A 26198-nucleotide genomic window follows, 5' to 3' on the forward strand; every position below is an offset into this window, starting at 1 on the left:
ATTCATTAGAATTTCAAGATACTTATCTCCTGTGACTGTTCCATCAAAAAATATTGGTCCTAAAACACCAAAACTTGAAATACCACCCCAAACATTGACACCAGGCTCATTTAGTTGTTGCTCTAATGTTAAAGCTGACTCGCCCCCTGGGCCGTGGGGCACCCGGAACCGGGCTTCTGTATGATGCTGGGGGTAGTAGTGGCAACCCGATCCCGTGGCTCAGGGTGGTCAGACCAAATACTGTGGCAGTCTATTAATAGATTTGTGAATGTCCGACTACGCCACCCGTGGATTGCGGTCAGAGATAACCGCCACTGCGAGGCAGACCACTGAGGCTGGTATTGGTGTGTAGCACAGGGGTAGGACAACTCCCCATGGGAAGAGTGTAGCCTCAGGGCAGTGTAGGTGGATGCTGGGGGTGATAATGCCGGCCGCGATAGTAAAAGTTCAGAGCCCGTTTCAAGCAGTCCTGGGTCTTTATTGTAGATGTTATTAATGACCCAACAGTAGTACCGGTTAGGAATGGGCCTGGGTATCTGAGAGCATTCTGGCGAGCCCCACTGGTCAGGGTGAGTGTGTAGGCCTACCATTCTCTCTATGCTCTTTCTGACTTTCCCCCTCTTCGTGGTGTAATAGCCCACGTCCCTGAGCTGGCCGTGTACTTCTCGCCTGTATGGCTTGCGACTCGGGCCTTGGGTACCTTTTTGCTTTCTCCTCGCTGTACTGGTCCCTCTGTGTGGCAGAGCCCCCAGGCTTCTTAGGCCAAGGGACCTGAAATCCCTCGAGGGTTGGTTCTCTGCTGCTGGGCTTGATAACCCGGGGCAGCCTTGGACCCCAATGTCCGGTTAGATTGGTTCTCTGCCAGGACCGGCTCTCATCGCCTCTGTCCCTGGCTTGTAGTTTCTCCTCTGCCTCACGAACTCCTCAGCTGCTGCTGACCTGTCCCTCTTCTCTGAGAACTCGTCTGGTCACTTCAGAAGTGGGTTCTGGCCTCCCTAACCCTGCCCCAGTTCCAGCTTTTATAGGGCAGCCAGCTCCCCCTACTGGCCTGGGACAGGAGGTGCTGCATGCTAATGGTCCCTAACCAGGGAACCTCCCTCCTGCTCTCAGACACAGACTTTAATATTTGTAGCATCCAGGCCTGGGGTGACATTCCCCCCTAGTAAAATTTAGTACTCCGGACTAAACACATTTTTAGGGAACACAAATACAGGGTATAAACAATAACATAACATATATAAAAGTACATTTTGTCCTTAAGGTCACGGCGCTTCCGTGACCGGGTGTCCATATCACCCAATAAGGTGAAGTTTTGGAACGGTGCGGGGACCTGTCTCCATAGACCCCAAGTTCCTGGCCTTGGGCGTGGCGACAAGGCTGAGCTACCTACTTTGGGCCACAAGGGGCCACGCCGGACATGTTTTTCTTCTGTGACCATCTTCGCAAGAGGGCACAAAGTGCAACTATCTACAAGACAGTTCCGGCCATTCAGTGTCCATGACCTGTCAGTCCATTGTACTAGGAAAAACTGGAAAAACATTATTAATAACCAGGTAACAAATATAAAACATTAACTATATACTTTGCATTTAGATTCTCCAGCGAGCTGGTATTTGACCCCTAGTGCTCCGGGTTGACCTGCGTAACCCACTGTCTGGTGGTGGTCTAACCTGGCTTTCCCCACTAGCATTTAGGGTACAGCTACTAGCTGGGTTTACAGGCAGCGCAGGCAGCTGTCTGCGGGTCCTTTGGTTTACCACAGGCATGGCAGGCTCACTGTCAGCAGAGGGTTGACTCTCCTGGGCTGCTGGCATGGGTTCTTCTGCCTCCGGGGCTGCTTGTTCTTTTGATTCTTCCCGCTCTCCTGTAGGTTCCTGCTGGGTAGGTTGAAGGAAGTGTAGGATGGGTACCACTATTGCGTCGTTTATCCGAGTCCAGGACCGGGGAAACTCTCCAAGAACTGTGCTGATCATTTCTTCCTTGTCCTCTGCGGGTTCAAGGTCATGTTGATCTTCTCCTGCACTCTGTAGTTGCTCGGGGCACCGTTTTAGGTGGTCTCTGGAGACGGTGCTAGTGGTTTCTCCTCCATCCTTGGTAATTACACATACCTTCGGGTTGTTGTGGTCGGACTGCAGTACTGTGTACGGGTCGCTCTCCCACTGGTCATCTAGCTTGTGAAGCCTTCTCTTCCACTTCAGGACCTGCTCTCCAGGTTCCAGAGGACCAGCAGGGGCGTGTTGGTTGAAGAGCCTCTCTTGCTTTTCTCTCGCTTGAGCCACACTCCTCTCCACACTCTCCTGTACCTTCTTGTACAGTAGCCGCCGTTCCGCATCCCAGTCTGCGTCTGGGGAGGTGTCCTCGGGTGTCAGGACTCCCATCTCCAGGTCCATAGGCAGCTTACCTGGTCTTGCTCGCATCAGGTAAGCCGGGGTGCAATTTGTAGCATTCACCGGGATATGGTTGTATAAGTCTATCAGGTCTGGCAGCTTCTCCGGCTACAGGCTGCGTTCTTCCAGGGGCAACGTCTTGAGGAGATCAATGACGATATTATTCATTTTCTCACACAGCCCGTTGGTTTGCGGGTGGTAAGGCGTTGTCCGAATCTTCTTACAGCCGTAGAGGTTGCAGAACTCCTGGAAGACTTCAGCCTCAAACGCTGGACCTTGATCTGTCAAGACCTGTTCCAGATACCCTTGTGGACGGCAGAAGTGTTGTTGGAAGACTCTGGCCGCTGTTTGGACTGTCAAGTCTTTAACAGGAACCACCACCAGGAACCGGGAATAGTGATACACTATTGTCAGGGCATAGACGTAGCCCGACCGGCTTGGAGCCAATTTCACATGGTCCAGAGCTACCAGCTCAAGAGGCTGCCTGGTGACGATGGGCCTCAAGGGTGTCTTCTGGCTGGTATGGTCCTTCCTTCTAAGGTTACATGGGCCGCAGTCCCTGCACCACTTCTCTATGGCCCCTCTCATACCGATCCAGAAGAACCGCTCTCTCAGTAGGAACTCCAGTTTCTTCCACCCGAAGTGTCCCGCTCTGTCATGGTAGGCCTCCAGGACCATTGCTGCATCTCGTCTTGGGACCACTACCTGCCAGGTCAGCTCGTGCGTCTGGTGGTTGACAAGCCTTCTGCACAGCTTACCCTCATAGAGGAATAGCCTGCTTTTCTCCTTCCATAACTGCTTGGCTTCCTCTGGAGCGTCCGGGCCAGGGCTAGCATCTGCCTCGGTTAACAGGTCTTTCACCAGGCGAACTGCAGGGTCACTATCTTGCGTTTCAGCCCAGCCGTGGTGGGGTAAGGGTTGAACATGACGGTGGTTAGGTCTTTGTCTCTTACCCGGTGAGAATACTGAGTGGCCCCATACCGGTGGAATGCACGGAGCTCTACTTCCTCCAGCTCTTCCGAGTCCTCTTCTCCTTCGGGTAGGTGGGGCATTCTTGATAGGGCGTCTGCGTTGGCGTTGGTTCTGCCTGCCCGGTATTTGATTGTGAAGTCATAATTTGATAGCCGGGCCATCCACCGCTGTTCTAGGGCACCTAGTCTTGCATTGTCCAGGTGTGTCAACGGGTTGTTGTCCGTGTACACAATGAACTTTGCGGAGGCCAGGTAATGTTTAAACCGTTCTGTGACGGCCCACACCACTGCCAAGAATTCTAGCTTGAAGGAGCTGTAATTCTCCGGGTTTCTTTCAGTGGGCCTCAGCTTCCGGCTGGCATACGCGATCACCCTTTCTCTGCCCTGTTGGTTCTGTGACAGTACGGCTCCCAGACCCACATTACTCGCATCTGTGTGGAGAATAAAAGGCTGGCCATAATCGGGGTAGGCACGGATCTCATCCCCCGTGAGGGCCATCTTCAACTGGCGGAAGGACTCCTCTTCCGGCTTGTCCCACTTGAAGGGTGGCTTGTGACTTCTGGATTTAGATTGCCCTATCAGGAGGTCCTGCATTGGAGCTGCCATCTTGGTGAACCCGGGGATGAACCTTCGGTAGTAGCCTACCAACCCGAGGAATTGCCTCACTTCTTTGATGTTAGAGGGGCTTGGCCAGCTCTTGATTACTGTAACCTTGTCGGGGTCGGGGGCTACTCCCTCTGCACTCACCACGTGTCCTAGGTACTGTACCTTCGGTTTCAACAGGTGACACTTTGAGGGTTTCACCTTCAGGCCAAAGCCTGCCAGGGCTTCAAACACCTCTGCCAGGTGTTTCAGATGGTCCTCGTAGGTCTTTGAATATACAATCACGTCGTCCAGGTAAAGTAGGACCGTCTCAAAGTTTCGGTGCCCTAGACAGCATTCCATCAGCCTCTGGAAGGTCCCGGGTGCATTGCAGAGCCCGAATGGCATACAGTTGAATTCACTTAATCCCATCGGGGTGGTGAAGGCGGTCTTCTCCTTGTCAGCCTCTGCCACAGGAACCTGCCAGTACCCGCTAGTAAGGTCCAAAGTAGAGAAGAAATTAGGTGATTTTAGGGCTGCTAAAGACTCCTCTATTCTAGGTAATGGGTATGCGTCTTTATGGGTTATACGATTGACTTGTCTATAGTCCACGCACATTCTCATGGTACCGTCTTTCTTTTTTACCAGAACCAAGGGGGCTGCCCAGGGGCTACAGCTGTCTCTAATGACCCCGGCTTCTTTCATTTCTCTCAGCATGCCCTTGGCGTTCTGATAGTGTGCGGGGGGTACAGGCCTGTATCTCTCCTCTATTGGTGGGTGGCTCCCCGTGGGGATGTGGTGTTCTACCCCTTTCACGCTGCCGAAGTCTAGCGGGTGCTTACTAAAGATTCTCTCGTACTCCTGAACCACCCGGTAGACTCCTTGTTTTTGGTTCAAGTGAGTGGAGTCAGCACCCACGTGGAGTTTCTGGCACCAGTCCTCCTTGGGTTTCTGGGAGCCATTACCCTCCGCCTGGGGAGATGGAGGCAAGGGTTCCACGGCCCTGACAGCATTGTGTTCAACAGTATACAATTTGGCTAGTGTAGCGTACCGGGGCAAGTGTACTTCCCTTTCCCCAATGTTTAAGATCCGGACGGGCACCCTTTCATGGCGGACATCAACCACCCTCCGGGCTGTCAAAATGGTGGGCCTGCTGTCTGAGTACACGGGTTCTACCATGGCTTGGTAGTCTCTCCCTCTTAACCCGATTGCAGTACGACACCAGATCATCATTTCACTTTTGGGAGGCATGGCAATGGGGAACGGGTCGCTCATCCTTACGCTACCGATCTCACCACCAGACAGTTCTACCTGTTGCCGTCTCATCAGGGCTCTTATCTCTTTCTGGAGGACCCTCTGTTGGCTGGAGCTAGCATTCTTCGCCACCTGCTGTAAAATTACAATTACTTCTGAAAGACAATTTTCAATCACGTTAGTACCCAAGGTTATTTTAGGGTGACTTTCTCGACGGTCAATGTCCACAATGATCACTCCCTGTGCCGGCAGTTCAACTTTACCAATCTTAATGGTCATCTCTCTGAACCCCACCTGCGGCACGGGCTGGCCATTGCTGGCGATGATGCTCAAGTCATTGTCTGGATAGCGGGTTATGTCAGTGTCACTCCAATACTGCTTAGAAAGTACATAGGGGATGGTAGTTACTTGTGACCCGGTATCCAGCAGTGCACTCATGGGGATACCGTCCAGCACTACGGGTAAAACTGGGCGTCTCCCCACGTACTTATCGCGCCAATTAGACGGGCCTGATGACCTTATGCCTGGGGGTTGGCACCCTGCCCCAGGTCGGACCCGTTTAAAGTACAGCACCTGGCTACGTGTCCCGACTGCCGGCAACGGCGTCAAATCGGCTGTCCATCCTCCGTGTAACGGTCGGTGGGCCTCCCTCTGAACGACGGGATCCTCCTCTGTCGACGCCACGGGACATCCTCCGGACTGGAAGCCAGCTTGATTGGTCCTGGCGGGTCCATCTGTAACGACTGTATGGTCCTGGTCAATGCAGCAACACTCCTTGTTAGTTCTTGGACCTGATGGTGCAGGTTTGCAGGCGGGGATGGGTTTAGGGCCTGCGCATCAGCCCCCACAAGGTCTGCGGGGTAGGGTGCTGCCCCCTGGTGGTAAGTGATGGCAGGACGCCGGGAAGCTACAGCGCCACCCGGTGCGGGTTCTCGGAGCACCCGGATGGCCCTATCTTTGAACTGTGCAAAAGTCAAATCGGGGTTCTGTAGGGCCATGAGGCGCAGCTTGGTTCTGTGGGCGCTGGACAGCAGACCTTCTATAAACTGGTCAGTCAACAATTTATCTGTATCCTGCACGCTGCCAGGGTCAGCTTGCTTGATTGCCCCCAAAGCTTCCTGTAAATTTAGGGCATAATCTCTGATGCTATCTTGAGCTCGCTGCTTACATCCATAGAACCGCATTTTGATTTCTGCTGAGGTACGGGTATCAAAGGTGTCCCGTAGACGGGTCAGAACCCCCCTTACAGTCCTTTTCTCCTCAGCTGTCCAAGACTTTACCTCCCGCTGGGCCGCACCAGTTAACTGCCCTATCAGTATGCTTACTTTCTGTTCTTCTGTCAGGGGATAAACTTTGAACAGGCTATACAGCCTTTCTTTAAAGTCGCCCAAGGTATGCGACTCGCCGGCATACTGTGGCAGCCAGGCCGCTCCAGGAATATAGGGCATGGAAAACGGCATCACAGCTGCAGCGGCTACGCTGGTGGTAGAGGGTCCCTCCGCTTCCGACATCCTCCTCCCCCCTAGTTAACCGTGGCCTACCTTCCGGCGATCCTCTTCTGTAGGCCGCGGCTCCGCTCGCGATGCTCTGGGCGAGGACCTTATGTCGCACGGTGATGACGTCGGCGTCCACTGGATCTCCATTTTGGACCTTGCGCAGCCACAAACATGTTTCTGGATGCCACAAACATTAAAGGCTGTGTCTGAGAGCAGGAGGGAGGTTCTCTGGTCAGGGACCATTAGCATGCAGCACCTCCTGTCCCAGGCCAGTAGGGGGAGCAGGCTGCCCCTATAAAAGCTGGAACTGAGGGCAGGGTTAGGGAGACCAGGACCCACTTCTGAAGCATCCAGAAGGGTTCCAAGAAGAGAGGGACAGGTCAGCGGCAGCTGAGGAGTCCAGGAGGCTGAGGAGGAACAGAAAGCCAGGGACAGAGGCGACGAGAGCCGGTCCTGGCTGAGAGAGAACTGCACAACCGGACACTGGGGTCCGAGGCTGTCAGGGTTGCAAGCCCGGCAGCAGATCACCTACCTGTGAGGGATTTTAGGTCCCTTGGCCTGAGAAGCCTGGAGGATCCGCCACACAGAGGGACCGGTACAGCACAGAGAAGCAACAGGTACCTAAGGCCCGAGTCGCAAGCTATACAGGCGTAGTGCACGGTCAGCTCAGGTACGTGGGCTATCACACCACTAAAGTGGGAGATAGCCAGCAAGGGCAGAGAGAGTACGGTAGGCCTACCCACTCACCCTGACCAGTGGGGCTCGCCCGAATGTTCTCAGACACCCAGGCCCATTCCTACCCTGTACTCCTGTTGGGTCATAAGTGCCACCTACAATAAAGACCCTGGACTGTTTGAGGTAGACTCTGAACCTTTATTATTGCGGTCTGCACCATCACCCCCAGCATCCTATTACCTGCCCTGAGGCTACACTCTTCCCGTGGGGAGTTATTCTATCCTAGTGCTGCATACCAACATCAGCCTCAGCGATCTGCCTTGCCGCAGCGGTCATCCGTGACCGCAATCCACTACATTCAAAACCCTACAAATAGACTGCCACAACATTTGGTCTGACCACCCTGAGCCACGGGATCGGGTTGCCACTACTACCCCCATCATTGCACTGAAGTCCTGTTCCGAGTGCCCCACGGCGCAGGGGGCGAGTCATCAGCTTAGGGCGGGCCTTCAGGTCTCGCGCGGTTTTGATGTCCACGCCCCTCCTCTTCCCGCCCGGCGTCCCGAAGATGGCGCCCGATGGCGGGAAACGGCTTAGTTTGGCGGGAAATGGCCCCGAATGGCGGGAAACTTCACTCAGGTAAGTATAAAGTCTTTTTCAGGCACGCAATACCCGTTTGTGGCGGGTTGTTCACAATCCTGCCAACTACGCCAAAGCTGACTCGCCCCCTGGGCCGTGGGGCTTTCAGAACCGGGCTTTTGTACAATGGTGGGGGTAGTAGTGGCAACCCAATCCCGTGGCTCAGGGTGGTCAGACCAAATACTGTGGCAGTCTATTTATAGATTTGTGAATGTCCAACTACGCCACCCGTGGATTGCGGTCAGAGATAACCGCCGCTGCGAGGCATATCGCTGAGGCTGGTGTTGGTGTGCAGCACAGGGGTAGGACAACTCCCCACGGGAAGAGTGTAGCCTCAGGGCAGTGTAGGTGGATGCTGGGGGTGATAGTGCCGGCCGCGATAGTAAAAGTTCAGAGCCTGTTTCAAACAGTCCTGTGTCTTTATTGTAGATGTTATTAATGACCCAACAGTAGTACTGGTTAGGAATGGGCCTGGGTATCTGAGAGCATTCGGGCGAGCCCCACTGGTCAGGGTGAGTGTGTAGGCCTACCGTTCTCTCTATGCTCTTTCTGACTATCCCCCTCTTCGTGGTGTAATAGCCCACGTCCCTGAGCTGGCGGTGTACTTCTCACCTGTATGGCTTGCGACTCGGGCCTTGGGTACCTTTTTGCTTTCTCCTCGCTGTACTGGTCCCTCTGTGTGGCGGAGCCTCCAGGCTTCTTAGGCCAAGGGACCTGAAATCCCTCGCGGGTTGGTTCTCTGCTGCTGGGCTTGATAACCCGGGGCAGCCTCGGACCCCAATTTCCGGTAAGATTGGTTCTCTGCCAGGACCGGCTCTTGTCGCCTCTGTCCCTGGCTTGCAGTTTCTCCTCTGCCTCACGGACTCCTCAGCTGCGGCTGACCTGTCCCTCTTCTCTGAGAACCCTTCTGGTCACTTCAGAAGTGGGTTCTGGTCTCCCTAACCCTGCCCCAGTTCCAGCTTTTATAGGGCAGCCAGCTTCCCCTACTGGCCTGGGACAGGAGGTGCTGCATGCTAATGGTCCCTAACCAGGGAACCTCCCTCCTGCTCTCAGACACTGCCTTTAATATTTGTGGCATCCAGGCCTGGGGTGACACAAATGCATGTTCTCATTATACCAGTAAATACAATTATGTCTGTTAATATGGCCGGATAATGGGAAAGAAGCTTCATCACTCCACATAATGTTATCTAAAATTACTGGATTTTCTTCAGTTTCGTTAAGCATAATCTCACTAAATTGCAGCCGCCTGTCTGGATCATCCTCCAATAAACCATGAATTAGACGTGGACGATCAGCTTTCCACCCAATAGATTTCAGGATTCGCATGATAGAAGCTCGTAAAATTCCCAATTCCAGAGAGGCTCTTCTGGACTTTTTTGGACTCTGAACAAATGTTTCAGCAACAAGTAGTTTATTATCTTCTGTACAGACTGTTTTGGGTCGAGCAGTTTTTGGAGCATTAAGGATTGAGCCAGTGGCATTGAATTTGTCACGAATGCGGTAAATGGTTTGTCTCTTTGGGGCTTGAGTACCAAATGTTTCAACCCAATTTGCTCTAACGGTTTCAGCATTTTGAGATTTCCAATACTCTGTTAAAATCCATTTTCTTTGATCTGTATGTAAATTATTTGCCATTATGTGTTATCTGAATTATCTGAAAAGAAAACAGATTTGGGGGAGATCTATCTGTGAAAACTAGATCTGTGAAACTGGCTCAGTTGCCCTTAGCAACCAATCAGATTCCACCTTTCATTTTCCAAAGAGTCTGTAAGGAATGAAAAGTGGAATCTGATTGGTTGCTAAGGGCAACTGAGCCAGTTTCACTTTACACCATGTTTGATAAATCTCCCCCTTCATAAACTTATTACACTTTCTGTCCACCTACTTTCGGACCACCCTGTATATACATACACAATGTCCGGCCCATTTTTTTGAGTTTTGTTTGAAATTATGACCAATTTGCCCTTTTTTCTCTGTTTTTTTGTGTTGTTCCAATACACTCAAAGGAAGTAAACGTGTGTATAATAAAACATGTGTAATTGCAATAATTTTCTGGGAGAAATACTTCATTTTCTGGAACAATTTCAAGGGTACCAACACTTTCAAGCATGACTGTATACAGTATGTGTTTTTATATACAGCATGTTTGTATTTACAGTGTGAGTGTGTACAGGTGCATCTCACTAAATTAGAATATCATCAAAAAGTTAAGTTATATCAGTTCTTCAATACAAAAAGTGACACTCATATATTATATAGAGTCATTACACACAGTGATCTATTTCACGTGTTTATTTCTGTTGATGATTATGGCTTAAAGCCAATGGAAACACAAAAGTCATTATCTCAGTAAATTAGAATACTTTATAACAACAGCTTGAAAGATGATTTTACAATCCGAAATGTCCTCCTGAAATGTATGTTCAGTAAATGCCCTCAATACTTGGTCGGGGCTCCTTTTGCATCAATTACTGCATCAATGCGGCAATGTGGCATGGAGGCGATCAGCCTGTGGCACTGCTGAGGTGTTATGGAAGCCCAGGTGGCTTTGATAGAAGCCTTCAGCTCGTCTGCATTGTTGTGTCTGGGGTCTCTCATCTTCCTCTTGACAATACCCCATAGATTCTCTATAATAGATTCTCTATGGGGTTAAGGTCAGGCGAGTTTGCTGCCAATCAAGCACAGTGATACTGTTGTGTGTAAACCAGGTATTGGTACTTTAGGCAGTGTGGACAGGTGCCAAGTCCTGCTGGAGAATGACATTTCCATCTCCAAAAAAAGAGGGAAGCATGAAGTGCTGTAAAATGTCCTGGTAGATGGCTGCACTGACACAGTGGACCTACACCAGCAGATGACATGGCTCCCCAAACCATCACTGATTGTGGAAACTTCACAGTAGACCTCAAGCAGCTTGGATTGTGGCCTCTCCACTCTTCCTCCAGACTCTGGGACCTTGTGGAGTGTGTCAAACTAAGGGACCTTTTTAAATGCTTAGGAAGCCTTTGCAGGTGTTTTTAGTTAATTATTCTAATTTACTGAGATAATGACTTTTGTGTTTTCATTGGCGGTAAACCATAGTCATCAACATTAACAGAAATAAACACTTGAAATAGATCACTCTGTGTGTAATGACTCTATATAATAGATCCCTCTGTGTGTAATGACTCTATATAATATATGAGTTTCACTTTTTGTATTGAAGAACTGAAATAAATTCACTTTTTGATGATATTCTAATTTAGTGAGATGCACCTGTATGTGAATACAGTGTGTATATTTACAGTATGTTTGCAGGGCTGCCATCAGGACTTTCAGGGCCCCATACTGACAACATTTTTGGGCCCCTTGATACTCCGCCCAGACTCCACCCCAGCTCCGCCTCCATCTCTCACATCTTTCATAGTGCCACAGCCCACTTCTGCACCACGTCCTTCCCAATCCCACATTAACAGTTCTCATGGAACACCATATTAGATACATTGTTTTTTTGTTTTGGCCAAAAGATTTTTTAAGCCTGCCACCACGACAAGGTAGACTCTTTTGGCAGGGCCCTACTCTACTCTAACATTAAAAATTTGTTAAAATATCCAATACTCTTTTTAGGTATATTTGTATTTATTTTTCTTTAAGGGAATGTGTCACATACATTTTTTAAACTAATTGAAACCAGATTGTGATAATGTTTTTATAATCTGTATTTCTGATTTCAGGGTATTGTATTCTGTTTCCTGTACATTTATGGAAGGTGCTCTCTTGCCTGTTTGGAGATATGGACATTGGACATATGTCACAAGATACTGTATTATAGAGGACTCTATTTCCTTGAGAGAGCTTTCTATACATGTTCTCATGTTTAGTGACATGCAGATGTTATTGTGCAGGAAGGGGGGAGAGGTGAGCTGTGACACTACCTACTGTGAATGGTGGATTATGTTATCTCTCATTGTAATCCTGCTTGTTATGATAATGAGCTGACTGCTGAAAAGGGATCTCTTCTGGACTTGTTAGTCTATTAGAAAAGCGGTTTCCGGTTATTTATTATTTATGATATAAGGGGTGACAAACTTTAAAGTCAATTATTCCAAGGCTTTAAACTATGATTAAAAGGATTGGCCATTTTCTGCTTATTGTTGACCAATGTGTTTGAGAAGAAGGTAAGGCACTTACTAATATGGCCTTTCTTGAATTTCAGCACTAAATATCAAATATGGGAAACACAAATCTCAGCTCTGCTGAGTTTCTGCACTGAAAGCCTTTTAATCATCTACAAACACATTGGTTAACAATAACCAGAGAGTGGTCAATGCCCTCAACATAAAAACTTCCCTAACACATTCCCAGTAAACATTTCACTAACTAAATGTATTTTTCATAAGAGTCATTTAGTTAAATCCTTTGGCCAATTAAACATCATAAAAATGAAGGCATTGGCTCTTCTATCATCTCTATAAAACCAGTGGAGGGAGTGTAAAGTGCTGTAGTGCTGTAGTCGTGACCGAGCTGCAGTCCCTTTGGCACTTTACACACAAGGGGCGTCCCAGTCCCAGAGTGCTATAAAGTGTGGGGGGCATCACACCCACTTGTGGGCCGTAGGCCTCCGCTGCCTCCAGGCTTCCGTCCTCAGGAGCCGCCGTACACAATGCATGGAACAACATTCAAACAGTCAAACTTTCACTAACAAGTACAAGTTCATCATGTGGGTACAAGTGGGATCGGGCCCAGCAATGCAGACTTCCTTCCTCCTGAGCACAACTCCTCTTCTCTTCTGCCACACGTTCATTCTGGACTCCCCCCAAGTCTGCTGACTCCATCAGCCCCAGGGATTCATTGTCCACTCCAGCAGTGCCCCCGGGACCTGCCACCTGCTCCTCATGTAACTCCATGTCGCAATGTCAGAAGACCAGCCCGCTCCATGGTACCTGGCCTGAGCCATAGGCTCCAGGTGCTGTTGGAATGTCCATCACGGATCTCCATTTGGCCTCCCACTGTACAGAACATTTGGCCCATGCTGCCCCAACAACCCACCACCCCACCTGAACTTGAATTCCCTTCTACCCTTCACTGGCTGACACTGAATCCCCTCTAACCAGGAAGTGCCCCCCCTTCTAATCAGCACTAGTGCCCTCCCACTGGGCTAAACCTAACCTTAACCATTTCCTATCTCACATGCTAATCTATTATCCTTATGCTATATTCTATGCTATGCTAAACCACAATATTGCAATATGTAGTAAAAATCACACCACAGGCTGATCTTCAATGGAGCGCCGTCAGAACAGGCTCCAGGGCCTTCAACAGGCCAGCGGCAGCCATGACAAACCATCGGCACCCTGCATTACTGGAGGAAGGGGCAAGGTGTGCCCCCCAGACTGCGCTTTAAAAATGAGATTGACAGCAGCATTTAAGGGATTAACAGCAGCGAGTGGAGCTTAGCTCTGCCTGCTGCTGTTACAGTCAGATGCTGGCTGTATTAGGCCACGTACACACACTGAGTATTTGGTGAGTTTTTTACCTCAGTATTTGTAAGCCAAAACCAGGAGTGGGTGATAAATCTAGAGGTGGTGACATGGTCCTATTATACTTTTCCTCTGATTGTTCCACTCCTGGTTTTGGCTTACATATACTGATGTAAAGAACTCACCAAATACTCAACGTGTGCCCGTGACATAGGGGTATGTGCATGTGCAGTCTTTTATACATCGGCGTATCCACTTATTTTTTTTCTATAGAAAGACGCTTCTGGAAAACCCTGGCTGTGTGGGTAGATGAAATAGTGGAAGCTTAAGATTGGATCGGTCATTTCTTTTAGTTGCTTTCGAAGCCTGAAGTGCTTAACAGAAGAGACAAGAAATGAAATATATGCACAGCAAGTCGTTTTGACATTACTGTGCATATATTCATTCTTTTTTATGTTTTTTAAGTGTTTTTTTCAGGTGGGTTCATGGCAGAATATGCCTGAAAATGAGGCGGTGTGCACATACCCTAACAGTCAACATCTCTGGGAAATGATGCAGACTACTACTATTGGAGGTTAGAGGAAAAGGAGTCACTGGTTACAAATGCCTATAACAGGTATTTTTGTACTTCCATTTACCCACAGTGCATCTGCAGTAGTGATGGACAGTCTGGCTCTTTTTGGCGATCTGTCTCTCCTGGCTCTGCTCACCAAAAACAGCCAGCTCTTTTGGATCCTAAACCGACCCCTATTAAATATGTGTTTACAATAGGTGAACACATATTTAAGATGATGTTAATGAGGTTGAAACTCTGCCTACTTGCAGTTGACCAATTAAATTGATGAGTGGGCAGAATTTGGTCTGGGTGGGAGTTACATCCCCTGAACACTGGAATTTAACACCCAGTTAGAGCCATTCAGAGAATATAGTGGCCCTCACTGGGGCGCTGACCCCCATCATTCACAGCAGGAAGCCGTCAGTTTGTTTCAGGTCGTTTGTGAACGACCCATCACTAATCTGCGGGCTCCTTCATCTTTCAGCATCCATCTTCATTCTTCCCAAAGTCGGGGGGCGGGGTGTGTGTGTTATCCAGTATGGTGGTATTAGTGGTATTATACACCTATGATCTAGGGCGGTGTCTGTCTCACACTATATTCCTTATAGCTCATGTCATTACTTTCTTGAATATGAGGAATTCCAAAGACATGTACATGGACATGCAATAGCAATAGAAAAAAAAATCCGGCCTCCTTCCACCCCTTAATAGCCGGCCATCTCACACCTTATTTCCCCGTCACCCAGGACAGCTCAATGAGTTATGGAGGAGGGGGAAAAGGGTAATTATAGTCACCGGTAAATATAATTATTTTACATAGCAAAGCAATATAGCTTTAAATGCTATGATTTAAAAAAAAAAAAAAAAAAAAAAACTGGCCTCCTTCCACCCCTTAATAGCCAGCCATCTCACACCTTATTTTCCCGTCACCCAGAACAGCTCAATGAGTTGTTATGGAGGAGGGGGAAAATTATAACTATAGTCATCGGTAGTCACCGGTAAATATAATTATTTTACATAGCAAAGCAATATAGCTTTAAATGCTGTGATTTTAAAAAAAAAAACTGGCCTCCTTCCACCCCTTAGTAGCCAGCCATCTCACACCTTATTTCCCCGTCACCCAGGACAGCTCAATGAGTTGTTATGGAGGAGGGGGAAAAGTATAACTATAGTCATCGGTAGTCACCGGTAAATATAATTATTTTACATAGCAAAGCAATATAGCTTTAAATGCTATGATTTAAAAAAAAAAAAAAAAAACTGGCCTCCTTCCACCCCTTAATAGCCGGCCATCTCACACCTTATTTCCCCGTCACCTAGAACAGCTCAATGAGTTGTTATGGAGGAGGGAGAAAAGGGTAATTATAGTCACCGGTAAATATAATTATTTTACATAGCAAAGCAATATAGCTTTAAATGCTATGATTTAAAAAAAACAAAAAAAAAACTGGCCTCCTTCCACCCCTTAATAGCCAGCCATCTCACACCTTATTTCCCCGTCACCCAGAACAGCTCAATGAGTTGTTATGGAGGAGGGGGAAAAGTATAACTATAGTCATCGGTAGTCACCGGTAAATATAATTATTTTACATAGCAAAGCAATATAGCTTTAAATGCTATGATTTAAAAAAAAAAAATCCGGCCTCCTTCCACCCCTTAATAGCCGGCCATCTCACACCTTATTCCTCACAGCCCGTGTCATTGCTGTCACGAATATGAGGAATGTAAATTACCGGTATATTTAAAAATTGTCATAGGCATTAAAAAAAAAAAAAGTCCGGCCTCCTTCCACCCCTTAATAGCCGGCCTGTCTCGCACCTTTTATTTCCTCTCAGCTCAGGACAGCACCATAATCTGCTGCTATGATGGGTGAGAGGAAATGCAGTCACCGGTTATAAATGCCTATGACTGAGGTGAAGTGCAGGTGTTATTGCACTTCTACTTACCAAGCATCTCTTGGCTCCTCCATCTTGCTGGTTGCATCTTCGCTCCTCCCGAGGTTAAGTGCCTGATGGATATTGGAGACATCTTCTTACTCCACGTCGCCCTGTAGCCAGTGCCAATCCTGGGATCCATACTTCAATCTTCCTATATTCTGATGATCTTCATTTCCTTCTGTTCTTCTTCCAGGGACTCAAGAGGGCACTATCTCTGATGACACGTGAGTCTTCAAGGGTTTTCTAGCTGACAAATGAAAAGCCTCTGAATGCAGCCTGTTTGTCTGGGGGGATCGATGACATTGTGGCCTCTGCTGCCTCCAACTTGCCTAGATGGAACCTTTTGCGGCGGTGATGAGGTTCAGATGTCTGGATGAAACACAACAGATGATTAGTATTTAAGGATGATGACTTATCACATTAAATAAAGTCACAATCTTTGCTCTTCATTTGTGTATATTTTATTCCCAAGCAATCCTACATATTGGTTTTCTGGTCAATGTACTGCAATTAGCATGAGAATCAATACAGCAATTGACTATATTTGGTTTATTACCTAATCATGGGAGGTTCCATCGGTAATATACTGTAATATTTCTGTCATGTGAGATTGGTGATCTTCATGGGAAACATTTATGCCAGGTTCGTTTGGTGGCTGGCAAATTACCGCCTTTTAGGCTGCTCACCCACTAATCCAGTGTGCCGTCATACAAAGCTCATGCTAGCAAACATTAATGTATGCAGGATGACGTTAAAGATTGTTGGTGTATGAACATAAGAGCTGAAGCTAGATGCATCAAACCCGGGTGCTCTGTACAGACCCTGTGCACAATCAATTATGGAGGGGCATTAAATTCACAATCCGATGGCACTTGGCATCTTTTTTTTTCTTTCAGATTCCTACTAATTCGGACAGCAGAAGCCTCTATATGCCTCCTCGAGGTATATGAGGATTGAGAAGACTGCTCATGCTCATATATAGACTTTTCTGGGAGACCTATTACAGTTTTGTACAAATTCGAGCTGTAATTCGACCTTATCCATGAGCACTTTCTCTTATGTACAATGGTTAAAAAAGAATATATTGGGCGTTGCATTCACTAGTCTTACTCTTCTTAAACATTAGATGGCTGTACAATTTCAGACTGCCAATCCTTTTGTTCTTACTGAGATAAGTTGCCACCAGATATTTGGCCAGCTACCATGTCGGCCCTCGCTCAACCGAGCTCTCCGGTGTTCCCTATGTGAGAGCTGCTGCCAGACATGCCTATAGGTGGTTTATCTCAATGAGAACAAAAGGATTGGCACCCTGAATTGGACATGTCAGATACTTAACTCCCGCAAAAATCAATTGTCCGGGGGTTCCTATACAGATTAGACTGTTGGTAGAATCTATCGTTATCGGTGGGTTTGGCCAACAATAGTTTAATGTGTATTGGAGTAAAATGCACCAAATTTATGACAAGGTGCATGGCCTTTAGAAAAATCTGGTGCTTGAATAGTTTTACAGAGATAAATACATCTATGCTACCCTTGTATCATTTTCTATAATATGTAACAGTAAATCTATTAAAGGCAATATGTCACTAGGTTTTTGCTACCTTATCTGAGAGCAGCATGATGTAGATAAAGAGACCCTGAATCCAACAATGTATCACTTAGTTTACTTTGTGCAGTGGTTCTGATACAGAGTTCTTAGATTTAGCAATGTAGCAGAGTTGAGAAAGCTAACCCCGCCCACACTAGGCTGTGCATGTAAACAGTCCATTGACATTGAGCTGCTTAACACAGGAGGAGGCGGAGTCGGACTAGCAAGCATGTGCTGGTATAGTCCTGGCAATGATAATCACCAGGTGATAAAACTTTCAGTGTAAGTAAACAACAGCACACAGCATTACAGGTGACATATCATTGAAATCTGTGATTTAACCTCTTCCTCATGCTGTCCACAGATTACATAGTAAAAAGTTCACCCTGACCTGGATACAATTTCTGTCCATTTACTTACTACAGGGATGTGTGGTGGGGGCATCTGAAGGGCTTCCACAGAGACCCAGTCAATATGCTGGAAAAAGGGATGATCTCTGATGTTTCTGTGGACTCCTAAGCGCTTGGCGGGATCTCTCTGGAGGAGCTGGAAATGAAAAATATGCTTAATAGTCAATCAGTGCAGGTAAAAAATCTTATAACAGAACAATTCTACAGGACTTCTGTAGTGCAACGTTAGACCCTAGGGCTCTTTCACACGTCTGTGTGTCCGGTATGTGTGGTGACAGTTTCCACACGTACCGGAGACACTGACACACGTAGACCCATTCAAATGAATGGGTCTGCGCACATGTCAGTGTGTTTCCACGGACCGTGTGTCTGTGTGATCCACACAGACATGCCAGTTTTTGCCAGCCGGCAGCACGGATCACACGGACCCATTCAAGTCAATGGATCTGTGTAAACATGTACCGCACATGGATGCCATCCGTGTGACATGTTCCGGGCTTGGGAATCAGTGGTACAGTTAGAGCTAATCCCAAGCGCCGGGTGCTGAACGCTGTCCTCATCATAGTTCCCTGCCGGCGCAGCGATCAGCACCAGCAGGGGATAGTGATGAGAGTAGAATTCTGCTCCCGGTGTCTCCACCTGTAAAAATAAGAATAAAAGTTAAAAAATCCTTATACTCACCTGTCCTAAGTGTCCCCCGCTGTAATCCACGCAACCGCTCAGCAGAGGAGCTGTGCTCAGTGAGCGGTGTCCTGTCAGTCACTGAGCTCAGCGCAGCTCCGGGGCCTGCTCGCTGCAGGAGTCATTCTCCCCTGCTCCTCTGCTACTACTCTCATCATTATCTCCTGCTGGTGCCGATCGCAGCGTCGGCAAGGGACAATGATGAGGGCAGTGTTCTGCTCCCGGTGCTTGGAAACAGTGCTAACTGTACCGCTGATTCCCAAATTCCGGTGCGTGTGCTCCTGATGCGCCACACGGGTGGCACATGAGCGTCACACGTGTGCCACACAGGTGCACAAGGACACGCATATCTCCGGTACCAGAAATATCAGGACGTGTGAAAGAGCCCTTAGGTCCAACTGACTGTAGACTGCCAGTAGATCCATGACAGCAATGCTCAGTGACTAAACACTTCTACCCAGCAAAACAAGTACTCATGTAGATCCTCAAATGGATTCATTGCTGGTTAGAAAGGGAAAAATTAAGAGTACATTGGCCTATTCTGTGCGGCTTCAGTACATTTACCATGGCAGTACATTACTAAGTAGTAAATCCAATATCCGTATTGTTCTCACCTCTCTAATGATGTCTTCAGCGCCGGAGGAAGATGTATCAAATAGTGCAGGATGGTAAGTGCACTCACCGGTAACCATCTCATTTATGATGAGGCCAAGCGCGTACCAGTCCACTCCGGCGCCATACTCCTCCCTAGCCAGCATCTGTCACAGAGGAGAGAACAGTTACTACATAGGTGACATGTCAGCACATGACTGCATCAGTCTTTGTATCACGTTTGTGTACTTCTGTGGTAAAATGACACAGAGTCAGTTGAAGTAAGAAGCGTCATTGATGTTTGCTAAAAGAGGCTTTTAAGTTTCCTGGAAGAGATGTGCCGACTGCCGACTACTTCACTGTAGTTTTGTGCATTATTTTTTAACCTTGCATTTTAGGCTGTCGGCAAAGTTTAGTGTACTCTAAGGTAATGCACATGATGTATTTTTTGGGAAGGAGGGGCAAGTACACCGAGTTTTTCAAGAGGAAGACGCTTCAGGAAAAGTCTGAGTTATTTTTATCCTGAAGCATCTTTTTTTTTTTACCCTTCTTCGTCATTTCCGTGCCCCTGACGCCCATCCCCCTGCTCCCTCTCTCTGGAGCACTCTGGAATGCCTGCTCTGTCTGCAACAAGCTCCATTTTGTCCATGGCCTCTTTACCTCTCGCAATCTCTCCTTCCTGGGCATCACAGAGACATGGTTGACACCCTCTGACACTGCCTCCCCTGCTGCGCTGTGTTACGGTGGCCTCCACTTCACCCACACTCCTCGCCCTGGTAACAGACATGGTGGAGGAGTGGGTCTACTCCTTTCTACCAACTGCACCTTTAGCCCTATCCCACCTCTACCCTCTCTTATTCTACCTTCTTTTGAAGTCCACTCTGTCCGCATTTACTCTCCCTCCAACCTCCAAGTGGCTGTCATATACCGACCTCCAGGCCCGGTCACTGCCTTTATTGACCAATTCTCCACCTAGCTTCTTTACTTTATCTCTGCTGACATTCCCACAATCATCATGGACGATTTCAACATCCCCACTGACACTCACCAGCCAGCAGCATCCAAACTCCTGTGGCTTACTTCATCCTTTGGAATTACTCAGTGGTCCTCCTCAGCCACCCACACAGACGGACACACACTAGACCTCATCTTCACCCGACTCTGCTCCCTATATATCCTTACAACCTCCCCACTACCCCTATCTGACCACCATCTACTCATGTTGTCATCCCTGTCCTCCTCACCTGTCACCCATGTCCAGCAACTAGCACACCCCCGCAGAGACCTTGCACATCTAGACACTCACACACTCTCTGACTCTATTCTACCACTGACATCCATATCTTCACCCCACGACACAGACAGCGCCACTGCTTTCTACAATGCCACTCTTGCATCAGCTATTGACTCGGTCGCCCCTCTTATGCATGGCAGAGCACAACGAGTCAATAGGCAACCCTGGCACAACAACCTCACTAAACAGCTTCGACAAGCATCCAGGGTTGCAGAAAACACATTCTCAAGATGACTACATTCAAACAAGCAACACTTGCATTCAAATCAGCCCTCACCTCTGCTAAACATGCCTACTTCACAACCCTCATATCTTGCTTATCCTACAACCCCAAACAGCTATTCAACACTTTTAAATCTCTCCTCCACCCCCCACTGCCCCCTCCGACCGCCGTCATCTCTGTTGAGGAGTTTGCCACACACTTCAAAAACAAGATTGACCAAACAAGGCAAGTCTATACTCCCCAACCACCACAACCCCTTTGTTTTCCAGACCATTGCCCTTCCCCCATAACCTACCTTCACAACATCACGGAAGGAGACCTTACTCGTCTCCTCTCCAAATCACACCTCACCACTTGTGCACTCGACCCCATCCTATCCCACCTCCTCCCCAACCTCACCCCACCATTCATCCCATCCCTTACTCATCTCTTCAACCTATCACTAACTTCTGGCACCTTCCCTGCTGCCTTCAAACATGCCACAATCACGCCCATCCTCAAAAAGCCATCCCTCGAGCCAACCGCCTTGTCCAGCTACCGCCCCATATTGCTGCTCCCATTTGCCTCCAAACTCCTTGAGCAACATGTTCACACTGAACTTTCCTCTTACTTCTCATCTAACTCTCTCTTCAACAACCGACAATCCGGCTTCCGACCCCATCATTCCACTGAAACTGCCCTTACCAAAATCACCAATGACTTACTTACAGCCAAAGCTAACAGACAATTCTCTGTACTCCTTCTTCTTGACCTGTCCTCTGCTTTCGACACAGTTGACCACTGACTCCTACTACAGATCCTCTCTTGCTTTGGCGTCAAAAATCTTGCCCCATCCTGGATGTCCTCATACCTTTCTAACCGCACATTTAGCGTCTCCCACTCCCACACTACTTCCTCACCCCGGTAATCTCCGGTCCTCCCAAGAACTCCTTCTCTCCTCCACACTTATTCGCTCCTCGCCCAATGGCCTCCAAGATTTCTCCCGAATATCCCCCATCCTATGGAATTCTGTGCTTCAACACATCTGATTATCCTCCACACTTGGATCCTTCAGACGGAACCTGAAAACCCATCTCTTCAAACAAGCTTACAGCCTGCCATGACCTTGCCTGCTGCCACCTCAACAACACTGGAGCCACCGCAACAACCCAACCTACTGTCTTCTTCCCCATTCCTGTAGAATGTAAGCCCGCAAGGGCAGGGTCCTCTTCCCTCTGTACCAGTCTACCATTGTTAGTTTGTTTACTGTAAGTGATATGTGTATTTGGTATGTAACCCCTTCTTATGTACAGCACCATGTACATCCTTATGTACAGTATCAATGGCGCTATATAAATAAATAATAATAATAATAATATTTTCATGAGTGCTTTTTCAACATTTTTGACCATTGGCATTTTTTTAGCATTTCTCCAGCATTTTTGTGGTATTTTTTTACTGCTGTTTTCCATTCCTTTTTTGTAAAAAAAACTATGTTCAATAATGAAGAAACCGTTAGTGTTGGCAAAAACAATAGCACAACGCTCAAAAAGATACTTGGATGTTTGCTGGAAAACGCTTTAAGAATGGTAAGGTCACTTCTTTTAACCACTTTGCGTCTTTGGAAGCCTGAAGTGATTAAATGCCTCTCAAAACACAACATATGAACGGCAAGTCGTTTTTGCACTGAAATACCTATGTTTGTTCGTTTGAGCGTTTAGTTTGTGCTTTTTCAGCCAATTTTTCAAACCTCTCTAAATACGTCTTTTTGCCGTCTATTTGTCCAGTATATGTTACTATTCTGAAAAAAAAAAGTATGGGATAGCTAGTAGAACACACTATTCCATCATTTAATACAGTATAAACATATATTTTAAATTTACACTTTTTTAACATGTAGGTCTGTGAGTTATGGATACCACTGTTTGCCATCCATCACACGCATTTGTTACAGGGATACATCCTGAACTTTTCAATAGGTTATACTGATATACAAGTGCTTCGCGCTAAATTAGAATATCATCAAAAAGTTAATTTATTTCAGTTCTTCAATACAAAAAGTAAAACTCATATATTATATAGAGTCATTACAAACAGAGTGATCTATTTCACGTGTTTATTTCTGTTAATGTTGATGATTATGGCTTATAGCCAATGAAAACACAAAAGTCATTATCTCAGTAAAGAATACTTAACAAAAAACACCTGCAAAGGCTTCCTAAGCGTTTAAAAAGGTCCCTTAGTCTGTTTCAGTAGGCTCCACAATCATGGGGAAGACTGCTGACTTGACTGATGTCCAGAAGGCAGTCATTGACACACTCCATAATGAGGGTAAGCCACAAAAGGTCATTGCTAACGAAGCTGGCTATTCACAGAGTGCTGTATCCAAGCATATTAATGGAAAGTTGAGTAGAAGGAAAAAATGTGGTAGAAAAAGGTGCACAAGCAACCGGGATAACCGCAGCTTTGAAAGGATTGTTAAGAAAAGACCATTAGAAAATTTGGGGGAGATTCACAAGGAGTGGACTGCTGCTGGAGTCATTGTTACAAGAGCCACCACACACAGACGTATCCAGGACATGGGCTACAAGTGTCACATTCCTTGTGTCAAGCCACTCATGACTAATAGACAACACCAGAAGCGTCTTACCTGGGCCAAGGAGAAGAAGACCTGGACTGTTGCTCAGTGGTCCAAGGTGTTGTTTTCAGATGAAAGTAAATTTTGCATTTCATTTGGAAATCAAGGTCCCAGAGTCTGGAGGAAGAGTGGAGAGGCCACATCAGTGATGGTTTGGGGAGCCATGTCATCTGCTGGTGTAGGTCCACTGTGTTTTATCAAGACCAAAGTCAGTGCAGCCGTCTACCAGGACATTTTAGAGCAATTCATGCTTCCCTCTGCCGACAAGCTTTTTGGAGATGGAAATGTCATTCTCCAGCAGGACTTGGCCCCTGTCCACACTGCCAAAAGTACCAATACCTGGTTTACACACAACAGTATCACTGTGCTTGATTGGCAGCAAACTTGCCTGACCTTAACCCCATAGAGAATCTATTATAGAGAATCTATGGGGTATTGTCAAGAGGAAGATGAGACACCAGACCCAACAATGCAGACGAGCTGAAGGCTGCTATCAAAGCCACCTGGGCTTCCATAACACCTCAGCAGTGCCACAAGCTGATCGCCTCCATGCCACATTGCCGCATTGATGCAGTAATTGATGCAAAAGGAGCCCCGCTATAATATATGAGTTTCACTTTTTGTATTGAAGAACTGAAATAAATTAACTTTTTGATGATATTCTAATTTAGTGAGAAGCACTTGTATCTGTTAACCGAATACCTTTATGGTCCATGGGTGATGGATGCCACTGTCAGGTATCCATCAAAGCTTCCATGTAACGTAATTGATAGGTTTTACTGGCCCATACATTAAAAAGAGTCAAACAAAATATTTTGAACCAGCCCTTAGGTTTTCCATGAGAATATTTAAAGGGATTTTCCAACTTGTAGAAATTTAGTAAAATTAACTAGCAACACTGTAAAATAACAAAATCATCACTACTCACTTCTCCCACTGCAGTGCTCCCAGTCTTCATTTAAATGGAGGTGGCATTTGACCACTGCAGCCAGTCAGTGGGTGCAGTGGTCATGTGCCATATAAAAAGCATCATTGATCTGTGATGTACGCCATGATACCAGTAATTTGGCGTATAACCGCCAGGACAACAGACTGACTGGAGTGGTCACATGCCGCAAAGTCTGGGAGCGCTGCAATAATGTTACCGTTGGATCGATTGGGAAGAGGGTGTGTGATGATTTTGTTATTTTACAATTTAGGCAGCCATTTCTATAATTTTTCTACAAGTTGGATGACTCCATTAATAGCAATACAGATACAAATTAAATCATTAATACATCAGTCAGCAAGAGAGTTCTCTTCTTCTCACCTCAGGAGCCATAAATTCCCTAGTTCCAACATATTTGGTGGCTGTGCGGTCTCCAAGCATGTTCTCAAGTGCGAGACCGAAATCCGTGATTTTAATATGGCCGGTGTCAGCCACCAGGATGTTCTCGGGCTTGAGATCTCTGTGGATAATGCCCTTCGAATGGAGAAACTGGATGCCACACACGAGCTCAGCGGCATAGAATCTATCGGAAAAGAAAATGAAAGAATGTCAGAATATGACAGGGAATTTTTAGAAATTCCCATGAGTCAGTAGACTGTTATCTCTTTAAGGTCCCTGCTTGATGTGAACAGCCAGAGACTTGACCGGTACCTCCTGGCTTTCAGAAACATGGGCGCTAAAGCAACAACTGCAGAGAAGGTCACTGCTGACTTAGGACCTGCACGACCAACCATCAAAAGACAGTGGGTGGTTAGGAAAGGATTAAAAATAAGAATGTGTTGTATCGTTATGGAAAAAAAAGACATTAGTATTATAGGAGAACATTAGAAGTATTGTATCCTCAATATGGAGCTTTGAGAAATGTAGGCTATTATTTGCAATTTACTTTACCTAAGATAAAACTTAAAACTATACCTTGCGCTGGGGATGTCAAGCCGCCCCTTCATCTCTAGAAAGTCGAAGAAGTCCCCGCAGCTCATGTATTCCAGCCCAAGTAGCGCAAGCATCTATAGAAGAAATAAAAGAGAGAAGACTTTTGCGTTGATTCATCAGGACTGGCATTTTTCACACCGTTCTTGATGAGCAGGTGGAATGGAGTGCTGATTTGTTAAGAGACACGTCTCTTAAAGAATTAGGCCAGGCGCCTAGTGGCGTCTGTCTTCGTGCGCACCTAGCCACAAATGCTACTCCTGTAGGTAACTGGAGTAAAATTTGTGGCATAAAGGTCGCAGCTGCGCTTCAAGAATTTGACGTCACCACATCCTATCATGCACCAGCTCCACCAACCTTGTTGGAGTTTGGCGAAAATGGCTTGAAAATGCCAAAAGATGCAACATTTTTGCGCAGCCTTGCGTTGCAGAAAGATTTTGAGACTTTTCAAAGCTTTTTATGCCATCATTTTGACATTATAGCTTTGATGAATCAAAAAGCCATAGTTGCCAAACCATTGTGACATGTACACAGTTACTACAAAGAAGAGATCAGGGGCTTCTCTACATCTTTAGATATTTTCTCATGATCCTCGCAAGTATGGGTTGTAATTCCCCAAATATTAAGCTTTTTTTTTATTGATGGTAACCTTAAAGAACACTTTGTTATATAAAATACATTTGTGATTATTTTATATACAATGGGAAAGTTTGTGTTACATAGGGGGACATTTAATAAGGAGCAATAAGTCACTACTGTACCTTGGTCTGGAATGCAAAGTCTGCGCGGACAAGGAAGGGGCTCCCAGATGCCAGCTGTAACACTCGGCGCTCCACCATCACATATTCCTCATTGCCAGAAGCCAGCAGGGATCTCTTGCTGATGATCTTAACAGCATACTTCTGATGGTTAGAAGTGTC

This window comes from Phyllobates terribilis, unplaced genomic scaffold (genome assembly GCF_046119375.1).
Source record: "Phyllobates terribilis strain yellow unplaced genomic scaffold, ASM4611937v1 Scaffold_12__6_contigs__length_324123572, whole genome shotgun sequence".
NCBI lineage: Eukaryota > Metazoa > Chordata > Amphibia > Anura > Dendrobatidae > Phyllobates > Phyllobates terribilis.